This window comes from Canis aureus, chromosome 21 (assembly GCF_053574225.1).
Source record: "Canis aureus isolate CA01 chromosome 21, VMU_Caureus_v.1.0, whole genome shotgun sequence".
Lineage (NCBI taxonomy): Eukaryota > Metazoa > Chordata > Mammalia > Carnivora > Canidae > Canis > Canis aureus.
Window position 1 is genome coordinate 18425162 of NC_135631.1, and position 18740 is coordinate 18443901.

The 18740-nt window shown below is 40.2% G+C and overlaps 1 protein-coding gene and 1 long non-coding RNA gene across 4 annotated transcripts in view; one reads left to right on the forward strand and one right to left on the reverse strand.

The window, feature by feature from the left end:
• The window catches only part of LOC144292688 (uncharacterized), a 51074-nt gene extending 46201 nt beyond the window's left edge, over positions 1 to 4873 (forward strand). For both annotated transcript variants that reach the window (XR_013360039.1, XR_013360037.1), the window contains exon 4: positions 1266 to 4873. This is a non-coding gene — a long non-coding RNA (uncharacterized LOC144292688). The remainder of the gene's footprint in view (positions 1 to 1265) is intronic.
• LOC144292684 (glycine N-phenylacetyltransferase-like) overlaps positions 1 to 18740 on the reverse strand; it is a 73481-nt gene that overhangs the window by 27798 nt on the left and 26943 nt on the right. The gene's annotated exons all lie outside the window — the stretch shown is intronic.

Genomic DNA, 18740 nt, shown 5'->3' on the forward strand with positions numbered 1-18740 from the left:
CAAATACTAGTTGACTACCTTCTCTGTTGGGCACTGTGCTAGACTGTGAGGTTCAAGAGAACCAGCCAAGCAAAGGAGAGCAGAGATGTTGGAGTTGGTGAGAACCATGCTCCAGGCAGAGAGACAACTTCTGTGACTTCTCAGAGCAAGAGATAGTAGAATACTTTTGGAAGACCTACCTGAGCAACTCAGGTATGACTAGAGCATTGATGGGAGGGTGAAAGAGGGCTCTAGGTGGGAAGGCATTTATCAGCCATGTTAAGAACAGTCCCAAGATGATGCATGGCTATTGGAAAGTCAAGACTGGAGAAGCATAGAGGGGAGGTGAGTGTCTATTGGAGGGACATGGACAGAGGTAATGGCCACCTAAGCTGGTACCATAGTTGTGATGGAAAGATGTGGGTTGATTTGAGATAGTTCAGCTGTAGGTTTGACAGAATTTGGTGATTGATTGAGAAGGAGAGGAAAATAAAGGATGACATCTAGGTCTATGAACTGATTTAATCGGAACATCAATAACCTTAATTATTTTAAAGAAAAAATATGAGTAGGTAACAGTGTTACCTCATCTGAGGTCTCTATTGTGGTTTTAGAGCAACTGTAAAACCAAATCTCTATATATTTACAAATTTCCTTTCTTTTGATAAGGCTTTCATGGTCTCAAACCTTCTGAAGTCAGTTCCCTCAATCCAATTCTTTCCACAAGACCATATGTTTCTCCATAACAAATTCTGCTGTAGGAGTTCCTCATGCTGCATGAGGAAAGATGTGCTAATTACCAGGGAAGCCTTTTAAATCTGCTTATGAACATTCCATAGGAAACAGTGAGAATGTAGACAACACAAATTCAAAGGTGGTCTGGAGCTGCTAGGACTGTAAGTCTTGAATAATAATGGCTAACATTAAAAAAAATGACTAACATTAATTAATTAACAATATACTAAGCACGTTATTTTTTTGTTTAAAGATTTTATTTATTTATTTATTTATTTACTTATTATTTATTTATTTATTTATTTATTTATTTAGTGTGCAAGGGTAGGGAGGGGCTGAGAGAGAATCTCAAGTACACTCCATGCTCAGTGCGGAGCCCACCTCGGGGCTTGATCCCACAACCCTGAGATATGACCTGAACCAAAATCAAGAGTCAGACACTTAACTGAGCCACCCAGGTGCCCCTACTAAGCACATTCTAACTAATGAACATACTGTTTTATTGATCCTCTTTTATGAAGTAAAGCATTACTATTCTCTATATTTTACAGAGGAGTACATGAAGATACAGAGATATTAAGAAGCTTACTCAAGATTACACATGATGGAAATAGCTGAACCAGAACTCAGATCTAGATAGTCTGGCTCCAGACGAAGGCCCCAAAATCTGCCAAAAGCCTCCAATAAAATGGAGGTAAACATTATTTTTGTGCTCCTGATTGCCACCAGCTATTTGAGACCACATTGTCCACCAGTTTCCTCATTGATGTGGAAGCTGGAATTCCCAGAAAGATCACAAAAGGTAAAAATAGGTAAATAACTATTCGTATATATTGTTTATTCAACTATTGAAAGCGAATTGCCAAAAGTGAACGACAGCACATGTGATTCAAGAATATTTTCAGGGGCGCCTGGATGACTCAATCGATTAATTGTTCAACTCATGATTTCTTCTCAGGTCACAATCCCAGAGTTGGCTGCGAGTTTGAGTCCAGGTTTGGGCTCTGAGCTCAGTCCACTTGAGATTCTGCTTAAGATTCCTCTGCCCCTCCCATGGCTTGTGGGTGCTCTGTCTCTGATCTCTCTCTCTCTCTGTTTCTCTCTCTCAAATAAATAAATAAAATCTTTTTTTAAAAAAAGAATATTTTCAGATCAAACTAGTTTAGAATAAATGCATTGAGGTCCCCAATGTTCAGGGTTCAGTATTTCTGGGAGAATAACAAGTAAGCCAAAAGGAACTTGGGCCAGAACCTGCTTCATTCCCCTTTTCCAGTGTGTCTCCCTGACCCAGCATCTGTAGAGTCTCAATACAAAATAAACCAAATGAATTTTTGGTAATTGTGCCTGGGTTCTAGACCAGATCTTGCAACTTAGTATCTATGAGACATTGAGCAAGCTATTTACACATCCACAGGCTCAATTTACAGAGCTGTGACATAGAAACAGTAATACTGTCTGCCTCACAGAGCTGTTGAGGATGATAAAATAATGCATGGGGTGCACAAACCACATTTTCTGGAACCCAAAGCATTGTTATCTCCTCCCCCTTTTCCTAATCATGTCAGATTCTTTTTTTTTAAGATTTATTTATTTATGATAGACAGAGAGAGAGAGAGAGGCAGAGACACAGGCAGAGGGAGAAGCAGGCTCCATGCTGGGAGCCTGATGCGGGACTCAATCCTGGGACCCCAGGATCTCGCCCTGGGCCAAAGGCAGGCACCAAACCACTGAGCCACCCAGGGATCCCCTCATGTCACATTCTTATTCAAGAAAACAGATTGTTTCTCTGAGCCCTAGGATGGATGCAAGAGCAACCAACCAGGTACTTTCACTGGACATGTTGAATCCTGAGTGGTTTGATGCAAGGCAGAAGCATGCTAACCAAAGAGTTGCTTGTGAGAGAATGCTGCTGCACTTCTTACTTCCTGGATCTCCAGAACCTTCCTGAGATACTGTCCGTCCCCAAGACTGGTTCTAAGGTCTCTTCCACCACATTGAACTTGTTACTTAAAACACCCAGAGAGTTGCTAACAACCAATAAGCTTCACTGATGAAGTCCCTTTACATGAAAGCAGTACATTTGATATTCATCCATATGACATTTACTTGATTTGTGCACATGTTCAAGAATTCCACTCATGTAGTCATTTATTCGAACCTTGTTTTAGCTCTGCCATTTACTGAACTATGCCATTTGCCTGACTCAGGCATAGGAACCTAAATCTCAGCCTCTTTCTCTGTAAAAAGTTGTTTGTAGGATTTCTGGCTATATGAATATATTTAATTTTTAACTACCATGGCAAATAATATTAACTTGAGCTTCCATATTTGGGAGAGATATGGCTTTTGTTTGAAAAATAATGCAAAGGAGAATAATTAATGTTTAGTTTTGGTTTCTCAAAAATAGAACTATGAAACAAAGTTTTTTTTCTTTTCCCTTCTTTATCTCATTAGAAACCAAACCTGGGGTGCAGGTGTTCTGGCTTTCCACTGCATATGTATTTTTGGGGTAAATACCCAGTAGTGCAATTGCTGAGTCATAGGGTAGCTCTATTTTTACCTGCACCCCAATGGTTATAGCAGCAATGTCCACAATAGCCAAACTGTGGAAGGAGCCTTGATGTCCATCGACAGATGCATGGATAAAGAAGATATGGCCTATATACACAATGGAATGGAATGGAATGAAATGTGATTCAGCCATTAGAAACAATGAATACCCACCATTTGCTTCAACATGGATGGAACTGGAGGGTGTTATGCTGAGTGAAGTAAGTCAATTAGAGAAGGACAATCATATGGTTTCACTCATACGGGGAATATAAGAAATAGTGAAGGGATTAAAGGGGAAGGGAGGGAAAATGAGTGGGAAAAATTAGAGAGGTGACAAAAAATGAGAGACTCCTAACTCTGGGAAATGAACAAGGGGTAGTAGAAGAGGAGGCAGGCGGGAGGATGGGGTAACTAAGTGATGGGCACTGAGCAGGCCACTTGACGGAATAAACCCTGGGTGTTATATGTTGGCAAATCAAACTTCAATAAATAAATAAATAAATAAATAAATAAATAAACAAATAAATAAATATGGGGAAAAAAAGAAACCAAACCAAGCCTCTTCTCATAGATATCTTCCCCTTCCGTTTATGGCATCAAGGCCTGATTTGCTGCTCTGGAGAAGAAAAAAGGATATGACAATGAAGATACCTTTGGGTGCTATAGGCGTGAGAGAGAAAAAGAATGAGGTGGTAGGGGAGACTAGCTATCAGACCTGTGATTTTTCACTTCAGGGGTTTTGCTTTGAAGAAGGCATAGGGGATGAGGAATTCTTGACTCAACTTCCCCACTTGATACTTGGGAAGGGTCATGTTATGGGATTCCCTGTACAACCCTGTGAGCAGAGGATCCCTGGTGACTCAGCAGTTTAGTGCCTGCCTTCAGCCCAGGGCATGATCCTGGAGTCCTGGGATCGAGTCCCACATCAGGCTCCCTGCATGGAGCCTGCTTCTCCTTCAGCCTGTGTCTCTTCCTCTCTCTCTCTCTCTCATGAATAAATAAATAAAATCTCAAAAACAACAACAACAACAACAACAACCCTGTGAGCAGACCAGGAGAGGGCAATTGATGATGCATCATAATCCCAAGGAGTCCTTGAAGCTAATTGTGTCTGGGCAAAAGTGGCCCCTGCCCTAAGCACTATACTTTAGAGGGATCAGCATATCACAGCCATTCACAAACATTAATTTACTCAAGACTACATGGGCTCCTTTACGATTTGGGCTCCCTCTCAGTGCTGACATAGTACAACCTATAAACTTAACATTTGTTCTATTGACTATCACTATTCAGGCCCCAGGAAAATGCTTTCACATTTTCACATTTTTAGAACAAAAGTCTACAAATCCAATGCCATGAAGGTTAGTAGGTTATGCCATTACCAAAACATTGTAAGAAAAAAAAACTTAACTCGGATTGCTTATTATTGAACTTGCCAAATCCTCTTCTCAGACAGCCCAAATATACATAATGACAAAAGGTCCCATAAAGTCCCCTGCTGCCCATTTTCTCACAACCCTGAGATCATGATCTGAGCCAAAACCGAAAGTCAGATGCTTAACCGACTACAGGTGCTTCATGGTCAAATGATTTTCAACAACAGTGCCAAGACCACTCATACAAAAAATTTAACTAAAAAAAAAAAAAAAAAGGATCAAAGATTTAAATGTAAGACCTAAAATGAAAAAAAAAAATGAAAAAAAAAAGACCTAAAATGATAAAACTCTTAGAAGAAAACATAGGAGGAAATCTGTGTGACATTGTTTGGTGATGCTTTTTTTAGATATGACAGCAAAAGTATGGAAAACAAAAGAAAAACCAGAAAAACTGGACTTCATCACAATTTTTTTTGACTTCATCACAATTTAAAGCATTTGTGCATTAAAGGGCACTATTAAGAGAATGAAAAAGACAACCCCAAAATGGGATTGTATATCATATATCAGCTGAAGGATTAGTATCCAGAATATATAAAGAATTTTTCCTATTTCAACAACAGCAGCAACAATTTAAAAATGGGGAAAAGATTGGAATAGACATTTCTCAAAAAGATATACAAAAGGCCACTAAGCACATGAGAAGCTGCTCAACATCATTTTTGTTACGGAACTACAAATCAAAACCACAATGAGATCCCACTTCCCACCCATTGGGATGACTGAAGTCAAAATATGGAAATACATATTGGTAAGAATGGGCAAGTCTGGTAGGTCAAGAATGGCCATTGCTGGTAGGAATCTTCAAATGGCATACGCACTGTGCAAAACAGTATGGTGGCTCCTGAAAAACTTTAACAGAATGACCATATAATCCAGCACTTCTACTCCTAGGTGTATACCCAAAAGAATGGAAAGCAGAGGCTCAAATACATACTTGTACACTAACATTCCTAGAAGCACTAATTATGATAGCCAAAAGGTGAAAGTAACTCAATGTCCATCAAGAGATGAATAGTGATAAAGGGGGCAAGATGGCTGAAGAGTAGGGTCTCCAAATCACCTATCTCCACCAAATTACTAGAAAACCTTCAAATTATCCTGAAAATCTATGAATTCGGCCTGAGAATTAAAGAGAGACCAACAGGATTGCTACAGTGAGAAGAGTTCGAGCTTCTATCAAGGTAGGAAGACGGGGAAAAAGAAATAAAGAAACAAAGGCCTCCAAGGGGGAGGGACCCCGCGAGGAGCCGGGCGGAGGCCGGGGCGAGTGTCCCCAGACAGGAGAGCCCCGTCCCGGACACGCAGGAGCTGCACCAGCCTTCCCGGGCGGAAGGGGGCTCGCAGGGAGGTGGAGCAGGACCCCAGGAGGGCGGGGATGCCCTCGGGCTCCCCGGGACACTAACAGACACCTGCGCCCCGGGAGAGTGCGCCGAGCTCCCTAAGGGCTGCAGCGCGCACCGCGGGACCCGGAGCAGCTCGGAGGGGCTCGGGCGGTGGCTCCGCGGAGGGGGGGTGGGGCGGGAGCGCGAATCCAACAGTGCAGGCTCCGGAGCACAGGGCGCCGGGACACAGCCCAGGATGTGGCCTTCCCCCGGGACAGGCAGAGGCCAGGAGGGCCCGGGACAGCAAGGACGCTCCTGCCCCAGCTGAGCAGATCAGCGGCCCCGCCCCGGAGCCTCCAGCCCTGCACACGGAGAGCTCCGGAGTTACTGCGGGAGCTGACTCCAGGGCTCCAGAGCTGGCCCCGCCACTGCGGTTGTTCCTCCTGGGGCCTCACGGGGTAAACAACCCCCACTGAGCCCTGTACCAGGCAGGGGCCAGAGCAGCTCCCCCAAGTGCTAACACCTGAAAATCAGCACAACAGGCCCCTCCCCCAGAAGACCAGCTAGACGGACAATTTCCAGGGATAGCCAAGGGACTTAAAGTACACAGAATCAGAAGATACTCCCCCGTGGTTCTTTTTTTCTTTCTTTTTTTTATGTTGTTTTGTTTTGTTTTGTTTTGCTTTTTGATTTGTTTCCTTCCCCCACCCCTTATTTTTCCTTTCTTTCTTTTTCTTTCTCTTTTTCTTCTTTTTTTTCTTCCTTTTTTTTCTCTTTCTCTTTTCTTTCCTTCTTTCTCTCCTCTCTTTTTCTCCTTTTCCCAATACAACTTGCTTTTGGCCACTCTGCACTGAGCAAAATGACTAGAAGGAAAACCTCACCTCAAAAGAAAGAATCAGAAACAGTCCTCTCTCCCACAGAGTTACAAAATCTGGATTACAATTCAATGTCAGAAAGCCAATTCAGAAGCACTATTATACAGCTACTGGTGGCTCTAGAAAAAAGCATAAAGGACTCAAGAGACTTCATGACTGCAGAATTTAGAGCTAATCAGGCAGAAATTAAAAATCAATTGAATGAGATGCAATCCAAACTAGAAGTCCTAACGATGAGGGTTAACGAGGTGGAAGAACGAGTGAGTGACATAGAAGACAAGTTGATAGCAAAGAGGGAAACTGAGGAAAAAAGAGACAATTAAAAGACCATGAAGATAGATTAAGGGAAATAAACGACAGCCTGAGGAAGAAAAACCTACGTTTAATTGGGGTTCCCGGGGGTGCCAAAAGGGACAGAGGGCCAGAATATGTATTTGAACAAATTCTAGCTGAAAACTTTCCTAATCTGGGAAGGGAAACAGGCATTCAGATCCAGGAAATAGAGAGATTCCCCCTAAAATCAATAAAAACCGTTCAACACCTCGACATTTAATAGTGAAGCTTGCAAATTCCAAAGATAAAGAGAAGATCCTTAAAGCAGCAAGAGACAAGAAATCCCTGACTTTTATGGGGAGGAGTATTAGGGTAACAGCAGACCTCTCCACAGAGACCTGGCAGGCCAGAAAGGGCTGGCAGGATATATTCAGGGTCCTAAATGAGAAGAACATGCAACCAAGAATACTTTATCCAGCAAGGCTCTCATTCAAAATGGAAGGAGAGATAAAGAGCTTCCAAGACAGGCAGCAACTGAAAGAATATGTGACCTCCAAACCAGCTCTGCAAGAAATTTTAAGGGGGACTCTTAAAATTCCCCTTTAAGAAGATGTTCAGGGGAACAATCCACAAAAACAAGGACTGAATAGATATCATGATGACACTAAACTCATATCTCTCAATAGTAACTCTGAACGTGAACGGGCTTAATGACCCCATCAAAAGGCGCAGGGTTTCAGACTGGATAAAAAAGCAGGACCCATCTATTTGCTGTCTACAAGAGACTCATTTTAGACAGAAGGACACCTACAGCCTGAAAATGAAAGGTTGGAGAACCATTTACCATTCGAATGGTCCTCAAAAGAAAGCAGGGGTAGCCATCCTTATATCAGATAAACTAAAATTTACCCTGAAGACTGTAGTGAGAGATGAAGAGGGACACTATATCATACTTAAAGGATCTATCCAACAAGAGGACTTAACAATCCTCAATATATATGCCCCGAATGTGGGAGCTGCCAAATATATAAATCAATTATTAATCAAAGTGAAGAAATACTTAGATAATAATACACTTGGGATCCCTGGGTGGCGCAGCGGTTTGGCGCCTGCCTTTGGCCCAGGGCGCGATCCGGGAGACCCTGGATCGAATCCCACGTCGGGCTCCCAGTGCATGGAGCCTGCTTCTCCCTCTGCCTGTGTCTCTGCCTCTCTCTCTCTCCCTCTCTATGTGACTATCATAAATAAATAAAAATTAAAAAAAAATACACTTATACTTGGTGACTTCAATCTAGCTCTTTCTATACTCGATAGGTCTTCTAAGCACAACATCTCCAAAGAAACGAGAGCTTTAAATGATACACTGGACCAGATGGATTTCACAGATATCTACAGAACTTTACATCCAAACTCAACTGAATACACATTCTTCTCAAGTGCACATGGAACTTTCTCCAGAATAGACCACATACTGGGTCACAAATCGGGTCTGAGCCGATACCAAAAGATTGGGATCATCCCCTGCATATTCTCAGACCATAATGCCTTGAAATTAGAACTAAATCACAACAAGAAGTTTGGAAGGACTTCAAACACGTGGAGGTTAAAGACCATCCTGCTAAAAGATGAAAGGGTCAACCAGGAAATTAAGGAAGAATTAAAAAGATTGATGGAAACTAATGAGAATGAAGATACAACCGTTCAAAATCTTTGGGATGCAGCAAAAGCAGTCCTAAGGGGGAAATACATCGCAATACAAGCATCCATCCAAAAACTGGAAAGAACTCAAATACAAAAGCTAACCTTACACATAAAGGAGCTAGAGAAAAAACAGCAAATAGATCCTACACCCAGGAGAAGAAGAGAGTTAATAAAGATTCGAGCAGAACTCAACGAAATCAAGACCAGAAGAACTGTGGAACAGATCAACAGAACCAGGAGTTGGTTCTTTGAAAGAATTAATAAGATATATAAACCATTAGCCAGCCTTATTAAAAAGGAGAGAGAAGACTCAAATTAATAAAATCATGAATGAGAAAGGAGAGATCAATACCAACACCAAGGAAATACAAACGATTTTAAAAACATATTATGAACAGCTAAACGCCAATAAATTAAGCAATCTAGAAGAAATGGATGCATTCCTGGAAAGCCACAAACTACCAAAACTGGAACAGGAAGAAATAGAAAACCTTAACAGGCCAATAACCAGGGAGGAAATTGAAGCAGTCATCAAAAACCTCCCAAGACACAAGAGTCCAGGGCCAGATGGCTTCCCAGGGGAATTCTATCAAACGTTTAAAGAAGAAACCATACCTATTCTCCTAAAGCTGTTTGGAAAGATAGAAAGAGATGGAGTACTTCCAAATTCGTTCTATGAGGCCAGCATCACCTTAATTCCAAAACAAGACAAAGACCCCACCAAAAAGGAGAATTACAGACCAATATCTCTGATGAACATGGATGCAAAAATTCTCAACAAGATACTGGCCAATAGGATCCAACAATACATTAAGAAAATTATTCACCATGACCAAGTAGGATTTATCCCCGGGACACAAGGCTGGTTCAACACCCGTAAAACAATCAATGTGATTCATCATATCAGCAAGAGAAAAACCAAGAACCATATGATCCTCTCATTAGATGCAGAGAAAGCATTTGACAAAATACAGCATCCATTTCTGATCAAAACGCTTCAGAGTGTAGGGATAGAGGGAACATTCCTCAACATCTTAAAAGCCATCTACGAAAAGCCCACAGCAAATATCATTCTCAATGGGGAAGCACTGGGATCCTTTCCCCTAAGATCAGGAACATGACAGGGATGTCCACTCTCACCACTGCTATTCAACATAGTACTGGAAGTCCTAGCCTCAGCAATCAGACAACAAAAAGACATTAAAGGTATTCAAATTGGCAAAGAAGAAGTCAAACTCTCTCTCTTCGCCGATGACATGATACTCTACATAGAAAACCCAAAAGTCTCCACCCCAAGATTGCTAGAACTCATACAGCAATTCGGTAGTGTGGCAGGATACAAAACCAATGCCCAGAAATCAGTGGCATTTCTATACACTGAGACTGAAGAAAGAGAAATTAAGGAGTCAATCCCATTTACAATTGCACCCAAAAGCATAAGATACCTAGGAATAAACCTAACCAAAGAGCTAAAGGATCTATACCCTCAAAACTATAGAACACTTCTGAAGGAAATTGAGGAAGACACAAAGAGATGGAAAAATATTCCATGCTCACGGATTGGCAGAATTAATATTGTGAAAATGTCAATGTTACCCAGGGCAATATACACGTTTAATGCAATCCCTATCAAAATACCATGGACTTTCTTCAGAGAGGTAGAACAAATTATTTTAAGATTTGTGTGGAATCAGAAAAGACCCCGAATAGCCAGGGGAATTTTAAAAAAGAAAGCCATCTCTGGGGGCATCACTATGCCAGATTTCAGGTTGTACTACAAAGCTGTGGTCATCAAGACAGTGTGGTACTAAAAAAAAAAAAAAAGACAGTGTGGTACTGGCACAAAAACAGACACATAGATCAATGGAATAGAATAGAGAACCCAGAAGTAGACCCTGAACTTTATGGTCAACTAATATTCGATAAAGGAGGAAAGACTATCCATTGGAAGAAAGACAGGCTCTTCAATAAATGGGGCTGGGAAAATTGGACATCCACATGCAGAAGAATGAAACTAAACCACTCTCTTTCACCATACACAAAGATAAACTCAAAATGGATGAAAGATCTAAATGTGAGACAAGATCCCATCAAAATCCTAGAGAAGAACACGGGCAACACCCTTTTTGAACTCGGCCACAGTAACTTCTTGCAAGATACATCCACGAAGGCAAAAGAAACAAAAGCAAAAATGAACTATTGGGACTTCATCAAGATAAGAAGCTTTTGCACAGCAAAGGATACAGTCAACAAAACTCAAAGACAACCTACAGAATGGGAGAAGATATTTGCAAATGACGTATCAGATAAAGGGCTAGTTTCCAAGATCTATAAAGAACTTATTAAACTCAACACCAAAGAAACAAACAATCCAATCATGAAATGGGCAAAAGACATGAACAGAAATCTCACAGAGGAAGACATAGACATGGCCAACATGCACATGAGAAAATGCTCTGCATCACTTGCCATCAAGGAAATACAAATCAAAACCACAATGAGATACTACCTCACACCAGTGAGAATGGGGAAAATTAACAAGGCAGGAAACCACAAATGTTGGAGAGGATGCGGAAGAAAGGGAACCCTCTTACACTGTTGGTGGGAATGTGAACTGGTGCAGCCACTCTGGAAAACTGTGTGGAGGTTCCTCAAAGAGTTAAAAATAGACCTGCCCTACTACCCAACAATTGCACTGTTGGGGATTTACCCCAAAGATGCAGATGCAATGAAACGCCGGGACACCTGCACCCCGATGTTTATAGCAGCAATGGCCACAATAGCCAAACTGTGGAAGGAGCCTCGGTGTCCATGGAAAGATGAATGGATAAAGAAGATGTGGTTTATGTATACAATGGAATATTACTCAGCTATTAGAAATGACAAATACCCACCATTTGCTTCAACATGGATGGAACTGGAGGGTATTATGCTGAGTGAAGTAAGTCAGTCGGAGAAGGACAAACATTATATGTTCTCATTCATGTGGGGAATATAAATAATAGTGAAAGGGAATATAAGGGAAGGGAGAAGAAATGTGTGGGAAATATCAGAAAGGGAGACAGAACGTAAAGACTGCTAACTCTGGGAAACGAACTAGGGGTGGTAGAAGGGGAGGAGGGCGGGGGGTGGGAGTGAATGGGTGATGGGCACTGGGGGTTACTCTGTATGTTGGTAAATTGAACACCAATAAAAAATAAATTAAAAAAAGAGATGAATAGTAAAAACAAAACAACAACAACAAATATATATATATATATATATATATATATATATATATATATCCCATTATATGTATATATATGTAACAGGACCCTTTTGTACCTTAAAAAGAAATGAAATTTCTATATGTGCTACAACATGGGTGAATTTTGAGGGAATTAGGCTAAGTAAGGTAAGCCAGACACAGGAGGACAAATATGGCATTCTTCTAGTTATATGAGGTATCTAGAGTAGCAAGTTCGTAGGGACAGAAGATAGACTAGAGATATCAGAGGCTGAGTAATGGGCGAATGGTAATTACTGCTTAAGGGGCATAAACTTTCTGTTTAGGATGATGAACAAGTTCTGGAAGTGGATAGTCATGGTAGTTACACAGCACTGTAAAAGTACTTATGTGACTGAATTATACCCCTAAAATTGTGAAAAATGTTAATTTTATTTTGGGTATATTTTACCACAATAAGAGAGTTTAAAGAAGGGTCAACTCGGGTTTTTTAGCAGCTTTCTTATTTAGAAAGAAAAACTTTTTTTTTTTTAGAAAGAAAAACTTTTTTATTTCATTTCGATGTTTTATTTAAATTCTAGTTAGTTAACATTTATGCTAAAATCAGTTTCAGATGTGGAGTTTAGTGATTCATCACTTACATAATACCCAGTGCTCATAACAAGTACCCTCCTTGATGGCCAGCATTCATTTAGCCCATTCCGCCACCACACTCCATCAGTTTTTTTCATCAGTCTTTTAGGAGGCTTTTATGGTCTGTTTCCCTCTCTTTTTTATTCCCCTCCCCCTATGTTCATCTGTTGTTTTTTTTTTCTTAAATTCCACAGATGAATGACATCACATGGTATTTGTCTTTCTGTGACTTATTTCACATAATACACTCTAGCTCCATCTGTGTCATTGCAAATGGCAAGATTTCATTCCTTTGGATGACACATGAAAAGATGCTCAACATCACTCATCATCAGCCATATATACACATCTTTATCCATTCACCAGTCTATGGACATTTGGGCTCTTCACATAGTTTGGCTATTGTTGATAATGCTGCTATAAACATGGGGTTGCATGTGCCCCTTCAAATCAGTATTTTTGTGTTCTTTGGGTAAATACCTAATAGTGAAATTGCTGGGTCATAGGACGGTTCTATTTTTAACTTTTTGAGGAACCTCCATACTGTTTTCCAGAGTGGCTGGACCAGCTTGCATTCGCATCAACGGTGTAAGAGGGTTTCTCTTTCTCTGCATCCTCTCCAAAATCTGTTGTTTTCTGTGTCGTTAATCTTAGCCATTCTGACAAGTGTGAGGTGGTATCTCATCATGGTTTTGATGTGTATTTCCCTGAGGATGAATGATGATAAGTATCTTTTCATGTGTCTGTTAGCATTTGGATATCTTCTTTGAAAGAATGTCTATTCATGTCTTCTGACCATTTCTTAACTGAGTTATATATTTTTGGGATGTTGAGTTTGATAAATTCTTTATAGATTTTGGACACTAACCCTTTATCAGATATGTCATTTGTAAATATCTTCTCCTATTCTGTAGGATTTTTTTTAGTTGTGGTGATTGCTTCCTTCACTCTACAGAAGCTTTTTATCTTGAGGAAGTCCCAATAGTTCATTTTTACTTTTGTTTTCCCTGCCTCTGGAGACATGTTCAGAAAGAAAAAATTGATGGTGAAGCTCGAGACAACTTGCATTTGGGTAAATGTTGGAGGCAGAGCCAGTGTGAAGAGATAGTGAGGGCATTTGATGTGAAGAGGAGGCCTTAAACTCGGGCTGGGGCAGAGGATGGCAGAAAGAAAGAAAGGGGATGTGAGGCATTCTGGAGGAGGATGTGGCTGCTGACAGATTGATGTAGGGAAGAAAGCTCTGTGTCCTCCAGTGTCAGCACAGGCCACTGTGTTCTTGGGCAAAGAGAACCGCAAGTCCTTTTTGCAGGCTGATAAAGCACCATGGATCCAGAATAATAATCTAATCCAAGTCAAGCTTATATTGCAAGCCAGGTTGGGTCTGGAATGCAGAAGTTAATGAAGTGACTTCAATTTGAGGAAACCAGGGAGGCAGGCTGGAACCCAGCACTTCCCACATCTTCCTTCTTGGCTCTTTCCCTAGGGATGTACCTTTGGTTCCTGGCTTCTTGACAGTCTGGCTCTGAGGACTAACACTAAGTTTAGTAAATTCCGTGGCCCAATTTCTTCAGAGTGTGATGTGCTAAATAAATAAACATAGGTCGCCCATGGTTACATATTTGTTTTCATTTCAATAATTTTAAATTTATCAACAGCAAAGAAACAATCCAATCATGAAATGGGCAAAAGACATGAACAGAAATTTCACAGAGGAAGACATAGACATGGCCAACACGCACATGAGAAAATGCTCCACATCACTGGCCATCAGGGAAATACAAATCAAAACCACAATGAGATACCACCTCACACCAGTGAGAATGGGGAAAATTAACAAGGCAGGAAACCACAAATGTTGGAGAGGATGTGGAGAAAGGGGAACTCTGTTGCACTGTTGGTGGGAATGTGAACTGGTGCACCCACTCTGGAAAACTGTGTGGAGGTTCCTCAAAGAGATAAAACTAGATCTGCCCTACGACCCAGCAATTGCACTGCTGGGGGTTTACCCCAAAGATACAGATGCAATGAAATGCCGGGACACCTGCACCCCGATGTTTATAGCAGCAATGGCCACAATAGCCAAACTGTGGAAGGAGCCTCGGTGTCCATCGAAAGATGAATGGATAAAGAAGATGTGGTTTATGTATACAATGGAATATTACTCAGCCATTAGAAACGACAAATACCCACCATTTGCTTCAACATGGATGGAACTGGAGGGTATTATGTTGAGTGAAGTAAGTCAATCAGAGAAGGACAAACATTATATGGTCTCATTCATTTGGGGAATATAAAAATTAGTGAAAGGGAATAAAGGGAAAGGAGAGAAAATGAGTGAAAATATCAGTGAGGGTGACAAAATATGAGAGATACCTAACTCTCGGAAATGAACAAGGGGTAGTGGAAAGGGAGGTGCGCAGGGGGTTGGGGTGACTGGGTGATGGGCACTGAAGGGGGGCACTTTCGGTGGGATGAGTATTGGGTGTTATGCTAAATGTTGGCAAATTGGGGCAGCCCCGGTGGCACAGAGGTTTAGTGCCGCCTGCAGCCCAGGGCGTGATCCTGGAGACTCTGGATCAAGTCCCACGTCAGGCTCTCTGTATGATGCCTGCTTCTCCCTCCTCCCTTCTGCCTGTCTCTGCCTCTATCTCTCTCTCTATGAATAAATAAATAAAATATTTTAAAAATTTTTTTAAAAAAATAAATGTTGGCAAATTGAACTCCAATAAAAATTTTTTAAATTAATTTATATTTATGATGTGTATTGGAGCAATGGATCTATGGCATGAAACCCATGATTTCACATCTCCATTACTTTCAACAAGATCAGTTTTCAACAAGTCAGTCAATAAATAAAAGTACTTAATACATAACAGTGCCATGGCACAGTGACAAAAATTGGTAAAGTTGTGAGATAATACAATTTATTTTGAAATACATTCACCTAGCTGAATCCCATGACATACCATGTTCTTTTCAGTATTAAAAAATCATCCATAAAAGACTCTCAAGCAGGGGCGCCTGCATGGCTCAGTCAGTTGAGCATCTGTCCAGGTCATGGTCCTGGGGTCCTGGGATTGAGCCCTACATCAGGGTCTCTGCTCAATAGGGAGCCCACTTCTCCCTCTCCCCCGCCTACTCTCTCTCTCTCTCTCTCTCTCTCTACTCATGCTCTCTCACTATCTCTCTCTCACATACAAATAAAATCTTTGGGGAAAAAAAAGAAACTCTTAATCATAGGAAACAAATTGAGGGTTGCTGGAGGGGAGAGGTTTGGGGGGATGGAGTAACCGAGAGATGGACATTAAGGAGGGCACTGACATAATGAGCACTGGGTATTATATAAGACTGATGAGTCACTGACCTCTACCTCTGAAACCAAGAATACATTATATGTTAATTGAATTTAAATAAAAACTTAAGGGCAGCCTGGGTGGCTCAGCGGTTTAGCGCCGCCTTCAGCCCAGGGCGTGATCTTGGAGACCTGGGATCGAGTCCCATGTCAGGCTCCGTGCATGGAGCCTGCTTCTCCCTCTGCCTCTCTCTCTCTCTTTCTCTCTCTACTGTCTGTCTCTCATGAATAAATAAGTAAAATCTTTTATAAATAAATAAATAAAAACTTTGAAAGTCAATCCAATATTATAACTGATTTTTTAAATTTTTAAAAATTTTTGTTAGATTTTATTACTTTAGAAAGAGAAAGCACAGGGGGAGGGGCAGAAGGAGAGGGAAAGAGAATCTCAAGCAGACTCTGCACTAAGTCCATGAAGCTACAACCCAGCGACTGTGACCTGAGCCAAAACTAACAGTTGGACATGAGCTAGGCCACCTAGGTTCCCCAACTCCAAGGTTTGCTCCCAAATTGTGTTTTGAGGTTGGGCCATGTTTCTTTATTCACCTGACTAACTTATTGAAGTTGCGTCATGGGTCCATGACCCAAAAAGGGTTTATTACACTTTTCTACTTTTGTGTTACTTTTACGTTTTCTATTACAAAATGTTTAAAAACACTTTTTTTTTTAAAAAATAAAAGAACCAAAAAAAAAAATCTATTAACTTTGTCACAACTCTGGAGCAGTTGCTGGAAGAGCAGAACTACCCCTGGGCTGGTCCTTCCTCTCACTTTGTCGCTCACTTACTAGTTGACCTTGGGAATCTTTCTACTACACAATCTCCTACTGACCTTCTTTCAGTTCTCTCATTTGAGAAACAGGGGGTTCACTCTGCATCTGAATCCTCTGAGATGCTCATTTAAACTACAGGTTTTAAAGTCTTCTCTAAACTAAGAACCTTTAGAAATGTGAGATGTGGGAGAATTTATGTAGGCAAGGTTCCGATTTTTCCTTTGTTGATCTTTAATCACAAAGGTAACATATGCTGACTATACAAGTGGAACAATTCCATGTTGCTTTATGAAATTATTCCCTGACATGTTCCCTTTGCCTTCTTTCCCACCCCTTGAGGTAATCAGTACCCTAGCTCATTGCAAAACATTGGAGGGGTATTGTTATCTCTTCTGCTATCACGTTCTGATTTGCTTTAGCCCAGCATGGGCAGCCCTCCAGGTCCGTCAGTGCAGCATTAACTCATTTCTTTCAACAACAGTGTAAGAGTCCATACATTGAATGCACTGACGTTTAGTCGGCCACCCTATTGGTTCAAATGGCTCATGATTCTTTGCCATTACAAACAGTGCTTCAACAAACATCCTTATACATGTATCTTTACATCCTGAACCATTTCCTCAGTAGAACTGATTTCTGTAAGTGGTATTACCAAGTCAAAGAGCATGTGTATTTCAAAATCTAATAGATACTGCTTGATTACTTTCCCAAAAGTTTGCTATTTTATTTCTGTTAACAGTGACTAGAAGAACTGTTTCCCTGGCACTGGATGTTATCCTCTTTTTTTAAATATATACCCAATTCATGAATGAAATAGAGCATTTTATTATAGATTGAATTTGCATTTCCCTGACTAGTGAGATTGGACATATTCTCATGTCAGTCATTCTGAGTTGTCTATTCATATCCTTTGACCGTGTTTACGCTGGGTTTTCATGTCTTTCTTAAAATTCTGTAAGGATTTAAAAAGTTAGGGATAATAACTCTTCAGGTATATGCTACAAATTCATTTCCCAAAGTATAATTATGTTTATTTTATCAATGGAGGTTTTGCATTCAGAAATTTTTAATTCTAATGTCATCAAATATAGTTTTCATTATGAGTTATGAGGGTTTTTAAAATTTTTTTTTATTGGAGTTCAATTTGCCAACATATAGCATAACACCCATTGCTCATCCCATCAAGTGCAAAAAAGCTTTTTCCTACTCCAAAGTTATATAAATATTTAAACATTTTTATTTTTTACATTTCAACATAGGCTTATTTTTACTTTTTACATTTCAATCTTCATTTCATCTGGAATATATTTTTACTAAATCTTTTCATGTAGAAACACGATATATATCCCAATTTTCTCAGTTTCTATTTTATTACTATTTGGTAAAATTTTACTGTTTTCCAAGGGTAAGCCAAATGAAATAAAAGTCATTCAATTTATTCTTGGGTATTTTATGCTTGTCAAAACATTAAGTGGAATTAGTTTTCCTTTTCCATTTCTGAGTATTACTACTTTGCTATTGTTTTCATTTCTGTTCTTGATTTGTAAACATACCACACAAGATTCTTTAAGGTCCTGTTTATGTGGGTTTTTTTTTTTCTCAGAGTCTCTTCAATTTTGCCAACACCTAATACTGTAATATGCACATACAGATCATTTGCTTCTTCTTTTCCCATACAGTAGTGGTTTTCTAGTTTCTTATATTATTGCATATGCAGAACCTAGGAAGATAATACCAACTAAGAACACCAATATCTCCATCCTTGTCTCATCCTTGACTTTAATGAGATGGCTTTAACAATTCACATTTGGAATTATATTTGATCTGTCTTTACATGTTTAGAATATTTTCCTACTATTCCTATTTTCTTACAATTTATAT